The sequence below is a fragment of the Alosa sapidissima genome, chromosome 12, assembly GCF_018492685.1.
Source record: "Alosa sapidissima isolate fAloSap1 chromosome 12, fAloSap1.pri, whole genome shotgun sequence".
Taxonomy (NCBI): Eukaryota; Metazoa; Chordata; class Actinopteri; order Clupeiformes; family Clupeidae; genus Alosa; species Alosa sapidissima.
In genome coordinates, this window is record NC_055968.1 from 25,970,829 (window position 1) to 25,993,891 (window position 23,063).

At 39.3% G+C, this 23,063-nt stretch overlaps 1 long non-coding RNA gene across 3 annotated transcripts in view; it reads left to right on the forward strand.

Moving 5' to 3' along the window:
• Positions 1-1,127: 1,127 nt before the first annotated feature.
• The window catches only part of LOC121724884, a 39,696-nt gene continuing 17,760 nt past the window's right edge, over positions 1,128-23,063 (forward strand). Inside the window, exons 1-2 of one of the 3 annotated variants that reach the window (XR_006035323.1) lie at positions 1,128-1,173; positions 17,790-17,853. This is a non-coding gene — a long non-coding RNA (uncharacterized LOC121724884). Of the gene's footprint in view, positions 1,174-5,383; positions 5,634-11,291; positions 11,530-17,789; positions 17,854-23,063 lie in introns of those variants that run through there. The other 2 variants (XR_006035321.1, XR_006035322.1) reach the window with 2 other exon arrangements.

Sequence of the window (23,063 nt, forward strand, 5' to 3'; positions counted from 1 at the left end):
TATCTCATTAGATTATGGATAGCAGGGAGGCCCCAAAGTTCAGCTTCGAAAAAGGCCCTGTTGACTCATTGTAATGCCACCCACCCCCAACTATATCACCACCACGTCTGAACTTGACACAGAATAGCGGCAAATTCCAAATAATAAGTGCATGCAAATGATTTGGGATTGGGATTACTGATTTATGGTAAATACATGTTCATGCGAGGTGATGAAACCACACACATATTATAGTTATCAGACATAAAAGAGTGACTTATTTGAACATCATATTCAGTAAACCTTTCTCATGGCTTTCTTTCCATATCAGGAACAGTTGAAGTGAAAAATGTGGATGGGTCATTTGATTTATAGAGGTGTGCACTTTGTAAAATCTTGATCGAAATAATGATGTAATTTTTTACCTTATTTCAGTGTTTTTTTAGTTTAGTTTTTTTTTATATCATCTTTATCAACTGGACTGATTGAGATTATTTTGGCACTCTATATAGGTCAAGTTCAGCAGTGCTCTCATTTTTAGTTAGACACAGCTTCCATACAGTTTACCAAAGAGTGTCAAAGCCACAATCTACAAATGTAAGGATGTTCCTGTCTTCACCTAAACTGTTCTATTTACGCTGTGTAGTCATGAGATTATGTGAATGAGCTATCAATCACAGATATTTTACAATGTCCTTTGTACACAGTTCAGTTCACAAGTTCATCACAACCACATGCATCTCAAACACGTCTATTTGAAATGATATAAGCTTAATCAGAAAAAAACTTTTATATTATTTATATTATTTCATATTCTGTTTTTTTGTATCTGTGCTTATATGTTCACAAATTCTAGCACATGTCCAATTCACAAATTTCCCGCCATCATATATTTCCCCATAGGCTCTGGTGGAATGCTGGACACGCCTTGCATGCCAATTGGTCACAGACTGAAAGAGATTGAGACTTGCGCTTGAACTTGACCATAGGAATTGCATGAGAAAGGAGACGCAAATTTGCCCCTTTGCACCCTTCTTTTATGTGGCTTAAGTTGTTAAGACTGATGTCAACGCTCATTATCATAAAATCCAGCCTGTCTCCAATTAAAGGAGAGTGTCAGAGGGAAACAGGTCTTTCTACACAAGGCAGGGAGCCTTACCAAACCTCTTCTCTCCCAAAACAGAGAAGTTTAAGGTAAGATTTTTTACATTCTTGATTTGTTTTTCCTAGTCTGTTCATGGCATAGGAAACCAATATTGTGTTTAAGTCCACTATTTTGGTATGCCTATCATTTGCCTTTATTTTTTACCAAAGGACATAGTGTTTTTGGCGCAAATGTGGCCTGCAGGTGTTTTTGCAAGTTCATTAGTACTCAATGTATTTCAGAATTGAATAGGTAATCAACAATTGTTTAGAAAAATAACACAAATCATATGATCAAATTATAACAATAATGGTGTTTTTGGTGTTTCTATATGTCATCAATATCAATTTTACTTGCATACTTCAAATCATGTTTAACACATAGTGTCAATAAAACTGATAAAGTATTAAGAAATTATGATCAATTGATCCAGACATTTTAGAAACCACTGAAGGCAAAACTGTAGGCCTCTGTACTGTACCACAAACATGCATTGTTTGTATTTCACTGCAGATGTTTGGCAGTATAGTTGTAGGCTACTTATTCTGTGCAGATTCCATGTAGAATGTTGATTTCACTACAAATTGGTTCTGAACAGTATCCCTGAAAAGATGTAACAACAACATATTTGCTTGTGCTTTTGAGCTCATTAGAAATAGCCTCGCAAGTATTTGCTTTGCATTGATGTCTCACATTATAATCTCAATTTGAAAATCATATCAGTTGAATCTTCAGTTGAATTCACATTGATGTCCAGTTTACTGATATTGTTTCATTCATCCACAATTTGGATGAAGAACAAAATTAAGTTCTGTTTAAACAGATATATCTTCAGTTTGAATCATGCCACAAGTGTTATCAGCAAGATTTATCTTTTGCATAGAAATCTTTAATAACTTGTCTTTTATATAAACACTCTCATGGCTTTTATAGAAACAGGCTCATTTTGAGTTTAATTTCAGGGTTACCTTGGTTGTAATCATTGTTGTCATACCATCATCAATTACTTGAGTGAGCCTTATTTAGCAGACATCAAGAAGGAAGTTCCAATAGCCAAGTCCAACAGACACTGTAGGTGTACCACTCTGAGACCATGCTGAAGACTTTACATGGAATCACACATATCCTTTTGATCCCCACAAATCACCCTTATGGATGTGGTCTTAAGTTAGTGGTTATTCTGATTATGTGATTGATTATTTTGCTAATATTCTTGAATTGACTATCATGGGAACTCTTTTAACAGTCTATTGTACCTTAAAGTTACTCCCAAGTAGACTATTGTGGTGCTAGACCATTAACATAATTCTAAGTTTCCTGGGTGTATATTGTGTGTCCTAAATTGACTTGCCTCATTTGATGCCATAAAATTACGTTGATATCATAGTCAGTCATAGTATATATAATTTGTTTCCCAAAAAGTGGGGGAATGAATCAGAAAATAACCCCAATTTAGTTTATTTTATTCACGTTTATATGTCACTTGCAGAGACATAATGTAGGACTCAACAGTGGAACAAATCAAACAAAAACTGTAACAGAAGATGGACGGACCATGTGGGATCCTCATTATCTCAGATACCTCATAATCGCATGGTGTATAGACACATGAACTATTTCAATTTTGCAAGTAAACTCAAATACCTATTTTATCATTTCACACGATGTAGAAACAAGATGTGATGTTTTGTTTGCTTCAAGCAAAATAATTCCATTCCACTATCGTTCAATTGGCTAAATGAACATTTAAATTCAAGTTTAAGTTTCTCACGGACTTGATTATAACTGGTAGTCGACTCTGCCACCAAAAGCCAAATCATATAGCCTAGCCTTGATTTAATGTTTAATTATAAATTCAGCGTTCACATGTCCCACACTAATCTACGCTAAAACTGTAGCCTATGAATATGCATTCGTTCATAGTTAGCCTACATTTATCTAAGGGAGCTGCACAGTGCTAAAATGTTTTTTAATTTTTCCTTTTAGCGTGATCAAACATTTTATATTATCATAGGCCTATGCCATAAGCTACATAGGCCTATTCATGTCTAAATTGTATTTTACCATGTCACAATGTTTGTTCGGGCGACGTGGAAAAAATAAGGACGTTACAGGTAGGCCTAGCATGCTCTCCTTTAAAAATTCTAAAAACTTCCGTGCAGTTTTTAATTTTTTTTAAAAGAAAGTTTTTCAACGCAATCCTGTCACGCCTGGTGATGGCATCAGCTGAACGATAAATAATTAGGCTAATTGAGTAACCTAATTTTGCACATTTGAGTGGGGAGAGATTTTATATTGCTTATCAATAGGCTATTATTTGAAGCAATTGTAGTTCTAGTCATCTTTTATTTTATTTTAACAGACTGACGCGACATTCCAAGCTTCCAAGAATACGAAGTGTTTAGACAATACAGGTTATCCTAATTAATTTTCCTGGCAAAATATGAATGAATATGGCAAAATATGAATGAATAATAATATTTATTATATCTACTTGCATTAGTTAAAGTATAACTCACCAGAGAGGCCATTAATTCCATTGCCTACACTTTGTAGGCTATTTCGTTGTAGGCTATTTGCATTTTGTTATAAATGTGTAAATCTCTATTGCAGCACTCGAAATTACGTGTTTATTAAATAGGTAATAAATTAGATTATCGAATAACTAGAAGGTGGGCCTATAAGCAAGCTATGTCCTAATAAGACAGGTTATCATGTGTTTTTTTTCTGCAAACATGCGGTGTTATGTCATAGCAGAAACTTTTTCGCAGGTGCTTCTGAAACGAAAGGTGTGCAGAAACATGAGGAGTGGCATCTGACATGACCTTAGACACCCGTCATGCTATTGGATAAAATTTGCTCTTCATTGCACTTAACAGCATTACAGCAGTGAGACCTAGCTATTTCTATTACCTGTAGGTGTCGCTGTTACTGTTTTATAGAAGCTGCATTGTAGGCCTACAACGAGCCTCCCCACTCATTTCTTTTCAGACCATCATTGAGAACAGACATTGACGGAGATGGTTTTTAGGCATTATTAGAGCATTCAATAAAATTATATTAGGCTACTGCCAATTTTCTTCCACGTAAGTTATTTCTTACATTTAATGTAGGCCTAATCTGGAAAATAATATTATGTAATTTCTGTGTAGTTGCATGCTCTCTGAGATCAGATTGTTTTAATGTTAATTATAGTTAGTCTTTGGCATAGCCTAGGCCTACATCAAGTGCCTACTTTTGGCCTAGGCCTACTTTTGAGTAGAATATTGGGATAGTACAATATTTGGCTGGATAATGTATGTTCTGTAACATCCTTCCAGATGGACTAATTAATTGGGAAATATAATGGTTTCATTTTATGATAGGCCTAATTCTTTAACATATATTTGTTACTATACTTTCTTGGTTTTTACAGGTTAATGCAAAATAGCCAAATGGGTCATTGAAAGGACTAAAACGGAAAACAATAAAGTAGGCCTAGGTTACAGCTAATTTCGTTCAAAATAATTTTGAAATCGATTCTTTGTCTTGTAAGTTAATTTAAAAAGCAATCATATTTAACAATCATAACATGATAAATGTGTGGTCTATATGATTCGCCAAATATCCGTTATATTTACAAACTGAACCTGATTAAAATGTGGTTGAACCCTCACAACTCTATATAGGCTTATAGGGTATATCAACGTTCAATTGACTTACATTTAGTTTTCAGTCAGTAACAAGAGTGTACAGTGTATGGGTAGGCCTATTATTTTCAAGGCATATTTGGGTGTTCATAAAAATAGGTTGTTACAAGACTTTACAAGACATGTTTACAATAATCAGGTGCAAATTGCTCAAGTGGGCTTGGCCTAACCAAAAGTATACCTACACTGTATTCCTGGTCGAGATTAAGGTGATGACAAAGTCAGTATTAGAAAATCTTTGCTTTTAGAAAAAAAATGCTTTTCAAGATCCCGAGTCTCAGACGGAAATAGTCCCGTTTTCTTGAATGCGTTATTCAAAGCCTGTCGCCTAAACGAGCTTTTTTTGCGCTTTTTTTCCTCAATGTTCTGCTAAAGTCTTGTTGTTTTTAACGGCGTTTTAGATTTTAACAGAATTCAGTTTGCTGGCATAAATCATCTCCGCGGTTACTATTGGATAGATAGTACCCTAGGTCTTGGAATATTTTAGGGCAGCCTATCCCTAGCCCTGACGTCAAGACGCAATGGCTCACGTAGTGAAATGATGAGAACATCAGAGAACGTGATTCTCTCAACCGTATGGTGTATCGTGAGCGGCTTGTCATTCATATCTGGAAAACAACCAAACTTATAAGAGGAATAAATATCAGTTTTAACACGTGTACGTTTTTATATCGATACGTGGATATGGAGTGACGTGGAATCTTCTGAATTTGACGCAGTGCTAGCTTTACCCTGTTGGAGATGGAAGAGCAACGAGTCTCTGAGATACACCAGGGAACACCGTGCCTTCTGTCTACTGGCTTGTGGATCCATCCTGAAACGTAATACCTCCGTCTGTCTTAATTGTTTAGTTTTCATATATTTCCCATTGCTTTCGTGTGGTGTAATGTTGCCGTTTCAACAACTGCGTTACTAGCTTGGGTACTTGGTGTCACGGTGGACATCTCATCTGAAGGCTCATACGAGCGCGACAAATGCGCACAAGAAAAATGTCACTTCACACGCAAAGCTTTGGTATGCGTATCAGAAATCGGCTTTGGGTTACCTTTTCTTTCTCAGCACCGACTACAGATCCGACGGAGGCAGCATTATAAGAAGTTTAGATCACAACAGTAACATTCCTAACATTCCATAAAGACAAATGTCCATCCGTTTTGTGGAAGATCTTTTCTAGGATTCTGGAATACTAACGTCTTATTTTCAGCGCAAATGTATATAGGCCTATAGACGTTCAGAGACATAGATTCATAGACACTGTCAGTGAAGTTGGTTGTTGACACTTGTGTGGGGAAAGTAGAGTACTACCTTATGCTTTGTACCATGGTGAAATTGATTCCTTGTTTTAAGCTCACTTTTAAGTTCTCTTTTAACTTTTCTTCGTTTAGGCACTTGCCAACCATCTCAGAGAAACGTTCACCATGCATAAAGTTGAATGATGGACATATAGCCTATTCACTATCAAGTGAACTGAAGAACTCAGTTTTTGGTGTCTATCAACGATGAGAAAGGGAGAGGCTTGTGCTTGACTTCTGACGCACCGAAGTACACTGCGCAAAGTAGCTACTTGGAAAGGTCTTGTCGTCAGAAAGTCAGAAAACAAGTAGACGCAAATTGGTTAATTTCGTCAAAAGCTATTTTATTTATTATCTTCTCTTCATATGGCGACGCGATAGAATACGACTGACATTTTTCGCTAAGGCTCCAATTATCCTTGCAAATGGAAGAAACTTCTGTGTACAGTTTGATTATGTCGATGGCTGTCAAGTGATTTCGTTTTTGGATTACATTGACTACTTCGGATGTCAGTGCAACATTTTGGCATTTGTTTTAACCCTAATCACAGGTGACAACAACTGTTGTTTTATGTATGTGTCCAGAATATGCTAAAATACTAAACGCTGGCATTATACATAGAATAATTAAGGCCACTGTCCAAACTGTATAACGATGTTTCTCACATATTTGAGAACAATGCCGTATTTATAGTTTTACAATATAATGCTCTAGATTTCATTACTACTGTTTTTTTTTTCATTGCGACGCAGGAGGGAAATATAGAATGTGTTAAAATGTCAAAATGTTTCCCTGGTATCTGTCTCTGAGCATTGTATGAAGCGATCATTAGACTAGCACAGAGGCCCCCGCGCAGGCGTTTAAAGCAAACAGTTGTGCGATTGTTCTAGGAGCCTGGGAAAATGCTGCCAGGTCTGGGAGGTGGAGGCTCCTGACGCCAGACCCCCTTGTTAAGGGGACTTCTGTGCTCCCAGACTCTATTGTCATGGTAATGAGGGACCGCACGTTGTTGAACTTGATGTTGACTTCTTTCTTTTGGGCTACATTTTTCTCGGTCACTTGTTTGTGGGAAAATCTTCTGGGGAGCTACAGTGTGAAATTAATTAATCAGGCCCATGCAATAGACAACAATAGAGCTCAGAAGTACTGGGCCCCGCGCTGAAAGCGTGGGCTTTCCCCCTCAGATAAACCGTGATAGAACTTACATTTGAACAGCCAGTGCTGGAGACTTTGCACATTTTAAAGCCTTCTAAAAAGTGGCGTTAGATTTTTGTCATAGACTGTTTTTACACAAGTAGTTTTACTGATGTTTGTATAGCTTACACCAATGTTTTGCACACATATATGTATATATATATATTTGCTGTGAAGCGCAGGTGTCTGCGCGTGCGTGCTTTCACTGAACAAACGCATGTAACTATTATCATGATGAAACGTTCGATATGACAAGGGATTCGGCGGAATTATTTGAAATTTAATCACATCAGCCTTAAAAATGTCATGTTCAAGATCACTGGTATCAGTTACTGTTCTTTTATAAAGCATTATTAGTGTATAAGGTTATAGTATTTGCATCATGCCAATCATTGAATGTATGGTCTTGATGTATGACCTAGGCCTACATATAATTGTAATTCTGTACAGAAAACAGTCAGAGATAGGCAACAGGTGAGCACAGTCAATGTGCACACTCGTCTCATAGTGATGGTTGTAACCTTGACAGTAGCTTATCTTTCAGATCATTTTTATTTTACTTAAAAATCCAATTGCAGTTAATGTTGTGATATCAGGCATAGTTATTAGCATACTCGTTTCTTCCTGATGGACAACATGTTGCCCAGTCAGTTGCATAATTTGATTTGCTTGTTATGCTAGAAAATATTTGATTGATTTACCACACTGATTTTTTTGCTCTACACAACATCATGGTGACATGAAAGGGTGTAGGTATGGGGGTGTTGAAACTTTTTTTTTTTCTCGATATGTTGGCCCAATATAGTATAGGCCTACATGTGTTTTTGAACATTATCTAGATCAAGGTCTCATATATGAAGAAGTAGCATAATGTTGCTACCAATTGAGCCATTTACATTGCAGCACACAGCGTTCTTAAACAATGTAGACGTAGGTTATGGAATTGGAAATGTTATTTAATAAAATAGTTTTCAACCTATGCTTAGAGCCGTAGTGAATTTGAGGCGTTTGTATAGCCTTGACCTTTGATCATAAAGGGGACGAAGACTAGCAAGGTTTTTTATTTGAAGGTCACATCGTATTAAATTTAGGACTAATACATAGCTTTCAAATATGAGTTGCACTTAGGCCTACATTTAACGGCCAAATGCAAATGCTGTAATTGGAGGAAGAGGGATGTAAATTCTAAACATAATCGCTCCGGCATGTTTCAGCACCAAGGACAGGGCCTCGTCTCACCTTAGGCTACGTGAGCGCTTGAGCTACAGTAGCCTATATGCACCTTATGGTAGGATATGTAGTGTTTTACCATACGTGTCGCATTGCCTTTTAAAAAAAAAAACATTTAAATATATCAGTGGAATACTTCAATAGACTAGGCTAAGCCACGATATTTGAAAATGCTCAAAGCGAAAAAAACTGAAACAGTGTCACAAGCGAACCACCAAATGCTTAGTAGTGAGAACCAGTTTCAGAATTGAAGAATTTCCAAATTATTTATACTTGAATTTAAATTATCAAATGCATAGAACAATGACCACACATTCAACTTACTGCTTAGAGTTTTTTTTTAATATACACATTTTCATGGGCAAAAATAGGCCTATGATGGAAAGGAACTCTAGACAATCTAGTATTCTCTAGACAAGACAAAATGGCAAAAATGATTCTTTCGTTGCCTGATAAATGTCATTGCACCCGTCTGACTGTTTTCTGCAGACTTTCTCACAACAGTGTTCATACACAAGCATGACAATTATGCTCAGAGCGAGCATGACTCTTATTTGACATATTCAGAAACAAAATGAATGCTTTGCTCATAACGTTTAAAATCATGTTAGTTTTAGCAGAACAACCAGTAAACCCCTCTCCTGTGTGTGTGTGTGTGTGTGTGTGTGTGTGTGTGTGTGTGTGTGTGTGTGTGTGTGTGTGTGTGTGTGTGTGTGTGTGTGTGAGAGAGAGAGAGACAGAGAGAGTGGGTGTGTGGGTGTGTGATGTGTTGGAATATAACGTTAGATTTAGCACATTCAGGTGAGATGACGTTTAGGCAGGTAATGTAGATTACATATATAATAGACTGATGGAATAAATGTATATAGGAAACTTGAGATAGTGACTTCTATCCTCAGACTTTGCCTAAACACGTTACTGAAAGTAATTCAAACAATTCAATGTAGCATAAACCGTTATTGCAGAAAAGTGTTATCGAAGTGCCTCAGTATACACGTTCACTGGAAATTCTTCGACAAAAACTGCCTGTAATTTGTGTAATATTTACACTGGCCACCCAAAATTAAATAAAGATTATACATCGTTAGAATCATTTTTATCAGGTGGCAAGTGGGCTACAACATATGTTTGCAATGGGAAATTTGAACATATGACATGCTGTGATATTTATTAATATTTCATTAGCGTAATCCTCGCACGTTTTAATGTCATGGTATCTGTATAAAAAGTTTATTTCCCATGACGTGACTTTTTGGCACACATTTCAGACAGTCGGTGAAATAATGGCTGCTGTTTTGCATATTCTGAATACGCAACTGTGCCATGTCAGAAAAGCTCATAACTTCTCGTCGTTATTAGATGGCCTGATATTCTTTTGGACCTGTTGTAGGCTCTCTTCTTGGAAGCACTGACAGAATGGGTCCTTCTTTAGACATTAAAATGTGCAAGGAGATGTCCATTTGGCTTTATTAAGAAAAAAAATAAAATAATCAACAAATGAGCCCTTTCAAAACGTTTCTGAAACCTCCACATTATGTTTTCTTTCATGTGGCCGATTCCATTTCCTGATTTCCCCGTTATATTGTGCATATGGGTGATTCCATTCTAAATTGAACGGGGGACTTTAATGTGGTGTGTACCAACCAGTGAAGTGAGACAGTAGACGCGTTTGCTCTCTCTCTCTCTCTCTCTCTCTCTCTCTCTCTCTCTCTCTCTCTCTCTCTGAGTGGCACATGCTCATTGTATATATTTTGTTCACCGACCTGTATGATCAGTGTGTGTATGAGACAGGCAAACTGCTTGTACTCCCAGTAGCATTATTAAAATCATCCCATCACTGGTCTGTTTTTGTCTAATGATTGTGATGGTTTATCATAAACCCCATTAGCTGTTTCGTGGCCTTTCACAACTAGTTTGGAAATGTTGGTTAGTTGTCGTAGCTGCCGTCAGTAGGCCCGTTTCTTGACTTACAAAATAATCATAGGCTAGTAATAATAATAATGAGCTATTGTTATATTGTGACCATGCAGTCAATTTGATGTATTCCTAAAGGTGTAGCCTATTATAGCCTATGTGTTGATTCTAGTACAATTTAGAGTAACCTAATTGAATTAGATAATTTGGACCTTAATAGTTCTATCTAATAGTTCTATCCATAGTCCATGGGATCCATAGGATTATCTCAGTGGAATAGTGTATTGCAAGAAATGTTGTTTTGCACAATTGCAAATTTGCAAATTTGCAAATTGCAAACAAAAGCAATTGTTTAATTTACGTTTTTTTTTTCGTGGAGAAAAATTGTTGTAGTAGAGTAGATGTTAAGATACTGATGGCTTTGAGAATGCGTATGTGGATGTTGTAATAGAGACTTACTGACCTTCATAAATCCTTAAAATGTAGGCTAGGCTCTACTTATTTTTAGATACTCTACGCTAACCCAGCCAGTACCTCAGTAATTATATATATATATATATATATATATATATATATATATATATATATATATATATAATATATGTAAATAAATAGTAAAGCGTCTGCCATGGTTGATCTAGACTAGTCTTCTCAGAAATGCTCAGCCATGTGTATCAATAAGCATAGCTAATGCTGGTGACATCACACATCCACTGGCGGTGTGACCCCCCTGGCCCTGCCCAGCAGAGCCCCTCGGGCTCGTAGAGACCCTTCAGTCTGTCACCAGTGGCCTTGCGTGTTGTCTCGGAGCTGCCGGAGACCGGTGCCTTTAGTTGCTGTTAATTCTTATCCTTTCTTCTCATCAACGCGAGAAAGCCTTCGATTGTGGGGAATGTATCGATGACGACGATTTTGTGTTTTTCAATTTTCTTGTGAATCTATCCGGCGTCAACTATCTGAATACAAGCAACTTGTTCTTAAAACTGATTGTTCGGAGCGGAGGCATCGTGCCTAGTTGCCTAGCTGACTGAATGATTTCCTTGGTAGCCTACTAAGGAAATATGGATTTTACATCCCTTCAGCTCTGTGAGTATGATATTTGTTCTTTGAAATATGATAACACTTTTTGCATAATGCAGACGCGCAAGTGTGTAGCGAGGCTTTAACAGAGTGATCCACGGACTCTCCATTTGCCGGTTTAAGTTGACATTTGACCGTAGGCCTACGTGTAACCCGTGCCTTAATTCGACGCTGTATATTATGTTTCTATACATAATGACAACGGCTAGTTTATACTCGAAAATGTGCGAAAATGTATCATATTGTGACAGCTTTTAGGTAGGCTACTTTTTGGTTATTTAGTGCAGAATGTTACACTGGCACAAGGAAATATACATACATCTGGCCTACTGCTTTGAGGGAATAACCCATACTTGTGTATTCTATGGTAAGACAGTTTGAGGTGACTTGTATGTGGTGACCCACTGTGTAGTCTTTATATTAATTCTGTATTAGGCTATACTCATTCACATGGTCCCTGGTAGTTCCACATGGTAGCCTACTATAAATAGCTTTTATGACATTCGCATTGTGCATAGTCTTCTGTGTACATGAAAACCACAGGCTTGTACCGTTTCCACACCTTTCAGTAGCCTTTTCGACGTTTTCAGCAAGTACAAGTGAATAGCTTATATTGGAAGAATTGAGAGAAGTGTTGGTGTGCCACGCAGCTTTGTAGACCCCATCCGTGCAAGGGGTGGCTTCTGTCGATATGATCATTCCCATCACCCCAGTCAAAGGGCATATTACGGGATTTAAAGTGACTATCTGACTCCTTGTCAGCTGTTTAGAATATTAGTTTTTGTTTCTGCAGGTGATGCTCTTGGGTAGCAATATCAATGCTATTTAGTTTATAATACTGTCATAGATGGCGCATTCAGCCAGTTTGCCTTTTTCTTCGCATGTATGGCCATGTGCCGTTTTAGGAATCTGGAGGTACTGTAAAGGTGTGTGTGGTGAGTGTGCTTGTGTGTGAGAGAGGAAGAGAGAGTGAGGAAGGAGGAGAGAGAGAGTGTGTGAGAGAGGCGACCAGCCGGAGCTGCACACAAGCGAACGCTATGGCTCCATGTGACCACAACAGAAGCTGCATCTCGCAAGCGGCGGTCCCTTTAAGAGACGTGGGTTAGTTTTTCTCTTTGGTTATCTAGCTGTATGAGTTTATGTGATATCATAAAGCTAGAGAACCGAATGTATAAACTAATTCTCAAGACTTCGGAGACCGCCAATGGAAAACAGAGAGCCTCGGACAGGGGGACACACGAAGGAAAGGTAAAGGAGCGGTGGAGTAAAGGAACAGTGAGCTGCCGGGGTCCGCTGGAAATACCGACGTGCCGAGATTCCGGTAGTCGATAAGGTTCGAATAGGATATGTGTTGTAAAACTGATGTTAAGATACTGATGGCTTTGAGAATGCGTATGTGGATAACCAGAGCTCAAAATCGCACCGCTCATAACCGAGGCAGCTTCCATTCAAACGCAGATGTGGGGATACGCGATACAGACCATAGAGGGATACTTGGAGATACAGATGCCAAGACATTATGTAGATCAGATGAGGACTGGAGATGCAAATTCTGTGTAATTAACGTAGATTAACGAGGTTGTTCTTGATGTATGAGTGGGAGGCAAGGAGCTGGTTAAAACAAGTGTTTCTACCTATTGGCTCGTCCGTATGGGTCACGTGTTCTACTGAGCAGTAGCTCTTAATTCGTGCCCTATCATGCAATATAGAACAGAACAATCAAACCATGTGTTTGTCAAAGCTGCAGCTATACAGTGTGTTGCCACGTCAGTATTTTATTAGTCTTTACCTTTCTGGCTATAGCCTATTATTGGTAAAATAGGTCACATAGTGGTGTCCACTAGCACTCCCATTTGTTTCAAAAGTAGGCCCTCCTATGTGTTTTTTGTTGATTAACATTGGTTCTGATATTTGCTGCTTTATTTGACTAGAAGATTATTAGTTTTGGGTGCCACAAATCAGTTGTTCTGGCTCAGAAGTTGATGTTATTTTGATGACTTGTGATAGTGTGTTAAATCTCATCTACAGAAGATACGAGTTGCCCAAATAACATATTTTGTGCAGTCCTTTCACTAAAAACATTTAGTTGCAGTCTCCCCTCTGTGGATGTTGCAACATATGCTCTTCTGTGTCAGTGGTATGTTAGTGATTGGATTAAGTTTCATATTAGTTTTACGGAAGTAGTTAGTGAAGGAAATTTTATTTTGACTGCTCATTACAACTTAACACACCTTTGGTATTATCGGAAATGTTTTAGTTTTGATATGGTTTATCAACTTGTGATTAATATATGGTGTTGTATGTGTTGTCTGCATGTGTGTCCCTCTGCTTATGTGATGCACACCGCCATGGCAATCTTAAAAACAGCTGCCTTGCCATGCTGCACAAACCCTGAGTGTAGAACTGGACGGATACTGGAGCATCTCCACCGTTACACAGGTCAAGTTTGTCATGCTGCATGAGCTGTACGGACCTGGTGGGGTTCGCTCACCTTCAAACCTTTAAAGGACCAGAGCTCTGGTCTGGCCATAGGTGTCCTGTTTTTCTCTTGGTCTGATTGTTTTTGATGGAATATTTATAAATGATTTGGGCCCACTTGCATGATGCCTGCCTTGTCAGACAGCACAGTCCAACCAAATGTAGCCCAAGGCCTGTGGATCTGAGAGGCCCTAGGCCATTTTTGCCCTCCCCTCCTCCATAGGTTTTGCTTTAGATGTAATCGGTGGGGGATGCTTGTGTGGATTTGATAATATACTGAGTGCATACTGCAGCCTGTGTTCGCATGCTGCAGCACTTACACAGTTAGGACTTTGCAAAGCAGAGAAATTTAAACCATGTTCAAGAAGAGATACGAGCAAGCTCAGCACAGAGGGCATGTCGTTGTATTACCGCTATGAATCTACTTACAGATATCCAGGTGGAATATACTACATTTCTGAGCTGACCCTATGAATTAGCACTTTAATGTGAGTTCTCAAATGATTTTAAAACCTCCATTGTCTAACATGGTCGGCTAATAGACTGTATATTCAGAAGCTCTACAGAAGTTGCTTTGTTTATGTAGTCCTTTATTATTTTCATTTGAAGCATCACATCCTCTGCACTTTAGTATATCATATTAGAATAGAACACAGACTTTGTTTGATGATTATTTGAGTAGCTTAAACTAAGTGTCAGACGACGTGATGATAATGCATAAAGTGGACGTCTCAAAGCCATGACAGATTATAATATTTCATGTACTGTGTGCCGCCATAGTTACAAATGAACAATGCAAACATGATCCTGTGATTGAAATGCAATCAGCGGTCTGTCTGGGCCCAGACCAGACATTTTCTCACATTAGTGCATGTCTGGTCTGGGGAGAGGGACTTAGCAGATGGAGTCTTGTCTCAGCACCTGGCATATGTAGCCATGGTTATTGTCTAACCCACTGGCAATATAATTTGAATCCCAGCAAACAGAATATTCTTTTGCATTTCACTATAGATCTAGACCTTCAGTCAGTGGATACATAACAAATAAGCCTTTTGTAAACATATTTTATAAGAAGATGTATTGCTGAATAAAAATATAATAACACAAAACTGAAGCAGAAAGCAGAACAAAAGCAACACCAATATGTCTACCCTCTCATATACACTCTCTGTATTAAAAAAATAATAATCATTTTAGCAGAAAGTTAAAAGATGCAAGTTGAGTGCTCCAACCTAGTGATCATCTATCTAGAGTCTAGAGAATGTAATGACTTCTGTGATTTTGTTTATAGAAAAGAAATTCAAACTGTTACTTTCCAAGACATTACATCTTAGTTTATTAAATATGCTATGCACAGAATACACAATCAGTGATCTTTTACCCATGTAGACCTGAACTTGGTTGGCCAGATTTGTGTGAAAAAATAGTTTTGTCTTTTTAGCAAAGACAGCACAACCTCCTTTCCAGGCATTTACTTCCGTATGTGGTTGAAATACGAGATTATTCACAAGGTAATGTGCTGTAGTTGCACAACCAGTGGAAGCCTCCTCTGAACATATTGGTCTACACTTGTATTCATTGCCTTAGAAAATCAGCATGTTATATTGACAAACAACAAGAAATGGAGACCCAATGTGTGTAATTGGTCATGGCCATATATGCTCTTTTAGGCCTTCTCTGCTTCCTGCTCGGCAGAGGTATTGAAAAAGATTTTGCAAGTTGTCCATATTTTTGTGGTCTTGTTAGTAGCCTAACATTATTTAATTCTGCCTGACTTGAGAGACAAAACAGGCAGTGCACTACGAGCACTGTACCCGTGTCCTCCACAGCAAGATAGGAGTGTCGTAATACAACAGCAGCACAGCACAGTTTTGTTGTGTTGTGCAAGCCTGGTAGAAAAAAAACAAGGTTTTTATAGATGAAGACCTTGTAAGTGAGGCTAACTTCACTCTGAGTAGCCTAGGCCTGCCATAACTAGCTAGCTTACAGTCTTTGTGCTCAAACATATTATTTTGTTTTCTCATTAAAGTGCTGATTGGGAATGTAAGACCTTTTGAGTCCACATTTATGGCTTTTAATTGACAGCTATTTTCATCATTTATTTCAAAAAGCAAATGTCAGTCACTCTTTCTCTGGCTCCTATCCTTGCTCTCTTTTCCTACCTCTCTCTCTCTCTCTCTGAACTTATGAATTCTGAGTGTGGTAGCTTAGCAACAGCCCCTGACCCAAGGAATGAAATGGAAAGGCTGATATCCCAGTCCTAAACTCACTACCAAGGCTACTGCTCAGGCTACAGGTGTAATCTGAAATGCAGTTTACTATAAAGAATAGTGTAATGCCATGTTTCAACATTAATAACCATTTATTGAAATAATTAATTTGTGTAGAAAGTGTGTGGAAATGAAAATTCCAATTATAAGACCTTGACATGTGAAGAATGGGGTTCAAGATATAGGCTATATAATTAAGCTGCAAAGCTATAGATCATAAAAAATCTTAAACTTGGCCGATCAGTGAACAAGGCCTAATGTTGACACATCATACGCATTTTTGAGTGGCCCTCAAAATGTAGGCCTAGGCCTACTCTGGTCCTGTGCCGTCAAATAGGCCTAGCCTAATTATTACACACGTTACAATTTGGATATTTTTCCAGCAGCTCGTGGGTTGCTTTTGTGAGCAGTGGAATAGGCTATGAAGTATTTACAGCTGCATTGGCTGCGACTGTTTTGTTCTTTGGATTGAATTGGTTGTTCCCATAAAAATATGGCATACTTTTTGGCGATTCCCTCAAATGAACCGTTCCAGTCACAAAGTGAGATATTTACAGTCTTCAACCGTCTACTTTACAATCTGAATATCCCGAGGCCTTCAAAAACGCTGTCGTGTTGCTATCACTCCGTCATTATTTCATGCTGAATTAAAAGTAATCATTGCCGGACCGATCAGAGATCAACTATTTATCATGCTCACCCACTCGGTCAAAATGCTGTTTTTTTTAGCCTACATGAGACTGATAATTCCGTCCTGAAGGCGGGAAGATGGGCAAACTTCGATTTTGTCAAATTATTTATTTAGGATAGGCTACTGTAGGCCTAGGACTTTGTAATCGTAAACGTCGACGCGCTCTGGTTTATCGGGTAATTCATTGAGTTAATTAAAATAACACCGGTCTTGATCTGAATATTTTCGTTGTTTGCTATTTTTTTACATAGGCTACAATTGCGTAATAACGGCCTTTTAGGGATTTGTACTAGGCTTAAACCTGTATGCATGATACAGAGTATTTTAGGTGTGTGTAATACAGTCTTTTAGGTGTGTGTGTGTGTGTGTGTGAGAGAGAGAGAGAGAGAGAGAGAGAGAGAGAGAGACGTTATACAGAGAAGTAAGAGTTATGTAACTCACATGACTGTATGCACTCCTGACCCGTGTCCAGAGTGTTATTACATGAATAGATTTCATTGAGCATGTTGATGTTTCACTTCCACTCTGTCAGATGTCTCATGAATTTGAATAATCTATTTTAGTGGATATGTGATGATGGGTAACATGCAAATTATGATGTCCATTGTAATACTTTCTATACCCTGAGAAACAGGCCTAGTTTTTCAAGTTCAAGTACCTTTTTTTATTAGCCCTAAACAACAGTTTGTTTATTGTGATTTTGTGATACTAAAACAACGAAAACTCAGAAGATATTTCTTATCATGTTAAATTGATTGCTCTCTTTCTTTCTCTCTCTCTCTCTCTCTCTCTCTCTCTCTCACCCTTACTGTCTGTCTTCTATGCAGCCCTGAGTTGATGATGCCATATTCCCATCATAAGCCTCATGAAAAGAAGACAACATAACCACTGGTAAGCTCTCAAAATGCCATTTGGATATTTTTTGTAAAGATTGTTTTAACATGGTGCTACACTCAGACATTTTGTTTATTATACACCATGCATAAACAGGTACCATTTAGGATATATTTATTGAATGAAGGTACTCACGAGGTTTGGCTACACTGTTTGTGGCAAATGCATGTCACTTTTGGGGCGCGTGGTGCATTACACTTTCATGTGTGAATGAGTAGTTGTATTCGCCCTAGATGAGCAGAATGCCTGTTTTGGCCCGAATGTCAATGCTGCATATACAATCAAAAGCAGATGAAAGGAGTTCTAGGAACAGATCTTTGTTGAGGTTTTCACCTTGTAGCTTGCCGGGAATGTGTTATTGGAGTAAAATAACTAAAATTGCGAGGTGTAACATTCATTGTAGCATATTCATTCTGTATCTTATAGATGTGGGTCTGGTATATTGGTATTTGTCAGCTTCCTTGTGGAGACTATTTTGGTCGGAATGGATTTAGCTAAATCCTCTTTTGTTTACCAAGGAAACATAAGAAATATGTTAACCTCCCTGATTCATGAAATTGGATAATAGTAGCTTTATGTAGTAAAGCACGTTTGTAGCCAAATGGCACTAGCTTTTAATAGCCAGTAGTGTGTTAAAATTACTGGAGTCAATTACTCCCTTACTATCCTACTTGACAGTAATAAACCTCTTTTCTGAATTAATTTTTATTTCAGAGGAAATGGAATTCAACTTTTTATACAGGCAGTGGCTCTATGCTGTTACATAGATTCTTGTGAATCCCATTGTCTGTAAAACTGAAATATCTTTAAATATGTACATTTTCCCTGTACTTTCTACTTTTTTGTGTGCTTTGGCAAATAACGTGAAAAGCATTAATTTGTGTGATGTACATTTTGAAACCCTTTGTGCAGCTGTTATCTATTTAACATATTTTTGGGGGACTTTGGCAGGGGCTCTTTGAAAGGTGTGTGCGCATGTGGCAAAGCAGTGAGGGTGGCGCAGTCCCTCACCCCTCTAATACCCCTCCTGCCCCCTCCTCTCGTCCCCTTAAAACCTCTCTTTCTCTGACCCACTCCAGGGCCACTCCGCTCTCTCTTTCTTTAACAGCACAATCTCAAGTGAGAGTTCAATAGCACTTTTTCTATCCCCTTTTTCCCCAGTTACTCTAGTGGGTATTGCGAGATGGGGTGGGGACCCCCTCCCTCTCTCATCGCCTTATGTGAACTTTTGCTGTGATTCTTTGGGCACATGCACCCACATTGTTGAACACCTTCTTTTTGAGCACATAAGAAAATGCCAATTCACTCTCCCACGCCTTGCATGCCTCAAGGTGGCTGCGGTTTGGTTCTGCCATAGCTAAGCTCCTTCACAAACAGCACTGGAAATATACTTTGCAGGATAAAACAATATTTGTTCTATTTAGTTTAACAATACAGTGATGACAAATTAATCCAAAAAAATAATAATAATGTGACTGACCCGTTAGTGCCATGTTGCTTTTGGCTGTTTGCTGTAATCTGGCCTAACATACCAGATGCTCTCAGGTCATGAGCCATAGGGGTAAGCAGAAATCTCCTGTCAAAAGGAGAAATGCATGCTCACAAAGGAACTGCACCAGACATCAATATAAAAACATCCTTCACCTATTCACAGACACCGGCCTGGTTGTATATTAGTATTGCTCAAAGGAAGAGATGCATCATAGGGTCTGAAACCAAAGATCAGAGGAGACTTAATACCCTGTGGCAATTCCATGCTATAGAACCACCTCTGAACCTTTCGCTCCTATTTTTTTTTCTCCCTCTGCAACTCGATGGAGCCATCTGTCTCATATACGTGTTCAATATCTTTTTTTTTAAAAAAGTAAATAGATCAATGGAAGCATGCTCTAAAAGAACTGATATATCAGATGTACTGTAGGTAGATGTGATTGCCTCACAGCGTATGAACATATCATTGTAAAGACTGTGATGTATGCAACAATGATAGATAATGACACATAACCGCCGCAATCACTGCTTCTGAGCTTTCGTCCATCTGATTGCATGTGCTTTGAATGTCTATTGGGGGAAACTATATATCAGTGTGAAACGCGAATGCCATGGATTTGCGATTTCAGGCGTTTGCGCGATTCCACTGCGCTCTCCATGTTTATGGATAAGCTGTGGGGAGGAAACAGTAATCCCTTCATTTCCAGCGCTGCAGTCCCTGTCCACACTATCTCTGATTTCAGCTCTCCGCTTTCCTCATTCCCCGCTCCATTCTCTCACAAGCCTTTCATGGCGCGTTGGGCAGAGGAGAGTGCCGCTCCAGACTCGGCCCCGAATAAGGCCCTTGCAGATACATCAGTGCACTAGAGAGCACGACCCCGCCATTGCTGCCTCCATACGTGGTAGAGGAGAAGTGATGAATCATGTAGGTTATATATTGTTTTGTATACCAACATGTAGGCTTGAGCAGATATGTAGGCAGATATTTGGAGGTGATTTGGCTGCGTTGGTGAATTTATGTTCTTTTTGGGCAGTTGGAGGGTTCCTGGCTTGTTGTGGGAGTATGCTGCCCACAAAGGGCCGCCTAAGCTTTGTGGAAACTGTATGCATAAACAGCCTCTGTGCGGCTTTTCTTATAAGTTGATTTAAATTATGCCCTCTGCATTATCCAGTCTGATAGGGAATAAATCTCTTTAAATGAATTCGGTGAATGGGCTGAGGCAGGGCGGAGGAGTGTGCGGGGAGCGGTGGCGTATGTTAACATAAATTAAATCGGAGCAGTTGTGTTGAGTGATTTTCTTATCGGAGGGGGGGGGGGTTAAAGAGCGCCGATGAAACTGATTTCTGTTCGCGACGGTGAAAAAAAAAAATAGTCATGTACTTTTGTAGAGGTAGATGGATATGTCCACTGCTGACATGTGTAGTGGCTTTAGAGGTGGACGACCATTTTTTGCATAAGTGGCAGGTTCCTAGAAGTGGTGGAGGCCTCTGGCATAGCCATGCAACATGCAGGCTGAATGGGGAGGTGTATTTATGAAGAGTGGGGGGAGGAGGGAGAGGGAGAGAGGAGGACAGAGGGAGGCGGTGGGGGTGGAGAGGGCCGGGCAGCCTCTGAAAGGCAGCAGGCAGCTGAATGAATGGGATTGGGGTAGGGAGGGGGGGCCGGGCGGCGGGCCTTCATTGGTTCAATGCAACGGCCAGTGCAGCTGTGAAAAGAGGTCTCCCCTTTTTCCCACGCCCAGTACGACGCGAAACAGTGGTCGAGCTCACCAGGGTCAAGTCACATTGCTAATATATACACTGGGCCTGTGTACCCATACAATGCATACACGCAGCTCATTAATTTTATGTATGCACACACACACACACACACACACACACACACACACACACACGCTCACACACCCTCCACCCCTCTCCACACACATATGCATGCATGCATACACACACACACACACACAAATACAGACGCATAGATGGAGAAGGGTTCACCTTGACATTCTCCTAAATATGGTGTCCATTGTCTAGTTCTAGACCAATGTCGAACATTAAGTCGAACAACAAATTGAAAAGTTTTATTCAGAACCATTATGAAAATGCAGACACATTTGGTTTCACTTTCACAATCCTACTGGTTAGAATTGATTAAAAAAGTGTCCCTCATCCCGCATTTGTACATGTCATTTTTTCACCTTATATTTTTGCATGTTTTCCATACATTGCACCAAAACTATACAAGTATGCAAAGACTACAATTGTGTGTTACATTGACCATTGAATTTGAATAATTTGTATAATGCAAGCCTATGTATGATTGGTGACATTGAGACTGAGCGGATCTCTTGCATCAGGACACAAGCTTTTGCATCATCTCCAGATTTTTTTCCACATTCACTCCCTCTAGTTTTGATGGTGAATGATATATTTACTGAGAAAAGGAAAACTCCTATTGATTCGTATGATAACCTTGAACATGTGGTAAGTCCTGGGAAATGCTAATGCTGCGTGCTGATCCCCTGCAGAGCCAGATGCCCTGTATTGTGTTGGTCGCGGAGCTGAAGTGGTCGGTTGTGATGTCACCCTGTCTGTCAGGCCCTTGGCAGGAACTTGACTGTGAGATGAGGCTGGAGCCGAGGGCTGGTGGAGCGAAGGGGGTGGATTTGTGTGTGTGTGTGTGTGTGTGTGTGTGTGTGTGTGTGTGTGTGTGTGTGTGTGAGGAGGTTGGTAGGGTAGACAGAGGGGGTTGGTATTCTCCAGACACACATGTGTCTCCTCCAGAAGAGCAGTGTGGCAGACCCAGACAGGCTTCTTTTGGGGGCTAAGCGTGAAAGACAGACAGCTACTTTAGACAATGGATGGGGAGAAGACGTAGCAGCCCTCGCACAGAAGCTCACAGAGAAAGAGAGGAATTAAAATGAGACCGCAGGGTTTAATGTGCTGATGATACTATAGACAAGTGTTGTTTTCAAGGTTCAAAGAAAGAGAGAGCAATCCTGAAGGAGTTGCACAACAATAAGGGAAAATGATCAGAATGTGTGTGATATATACCCAGAATATACAAATTATCGGCGAATTATAGAAGATAACTGGTGACTCTGTGTAAATCTTGCTAATTCTCACTTATATTATTGCGATCATTCACATTTTCTACTACAAATATAATTTAAGTGGATAGCGTATTTAAATTCCTACTGACATAATTTATTTGATGTTATCTAAAAATACATAATCTATAATATATATATATATATATATATATATATATATCATCAGTAAGGGCCTTTCTGATAGCCCTCTCAGACCCTTAAAGATAAATAGAGGAGGAAATCAGCTTTGAGAACCTCAGGTCAGTGTACCATCCTCTAAACAGTGGGCCACATTTTCTACTGGGTATACCCTCACTCTCTCTCTCTCTCTTGTCCTGTTTACAGTCTTTTCATGGCACGTTTCCCATGAAAAGCAACAAGCCCATTCCCTCTGTAAACAAGTGGCAGGGCCAATAACCCCCCCCCCCCCCTCCCCCCCCCCAAAGTGCCGGACCCTCCTCTCCCCTCTGTGCGGCTTCAGCCTTGCTGGAGAGGCAGGAGACAAAGAAGAGACTCACTTAATTAGCCCGACAAGAAGATGCATTGTGGCAATAATTGAGCACAGAGACTGGGAAACGTATGGCCTGTTAGTTTGGCGTGTGGCAGGAGTCTATTTTCGTCCTGCCTGGA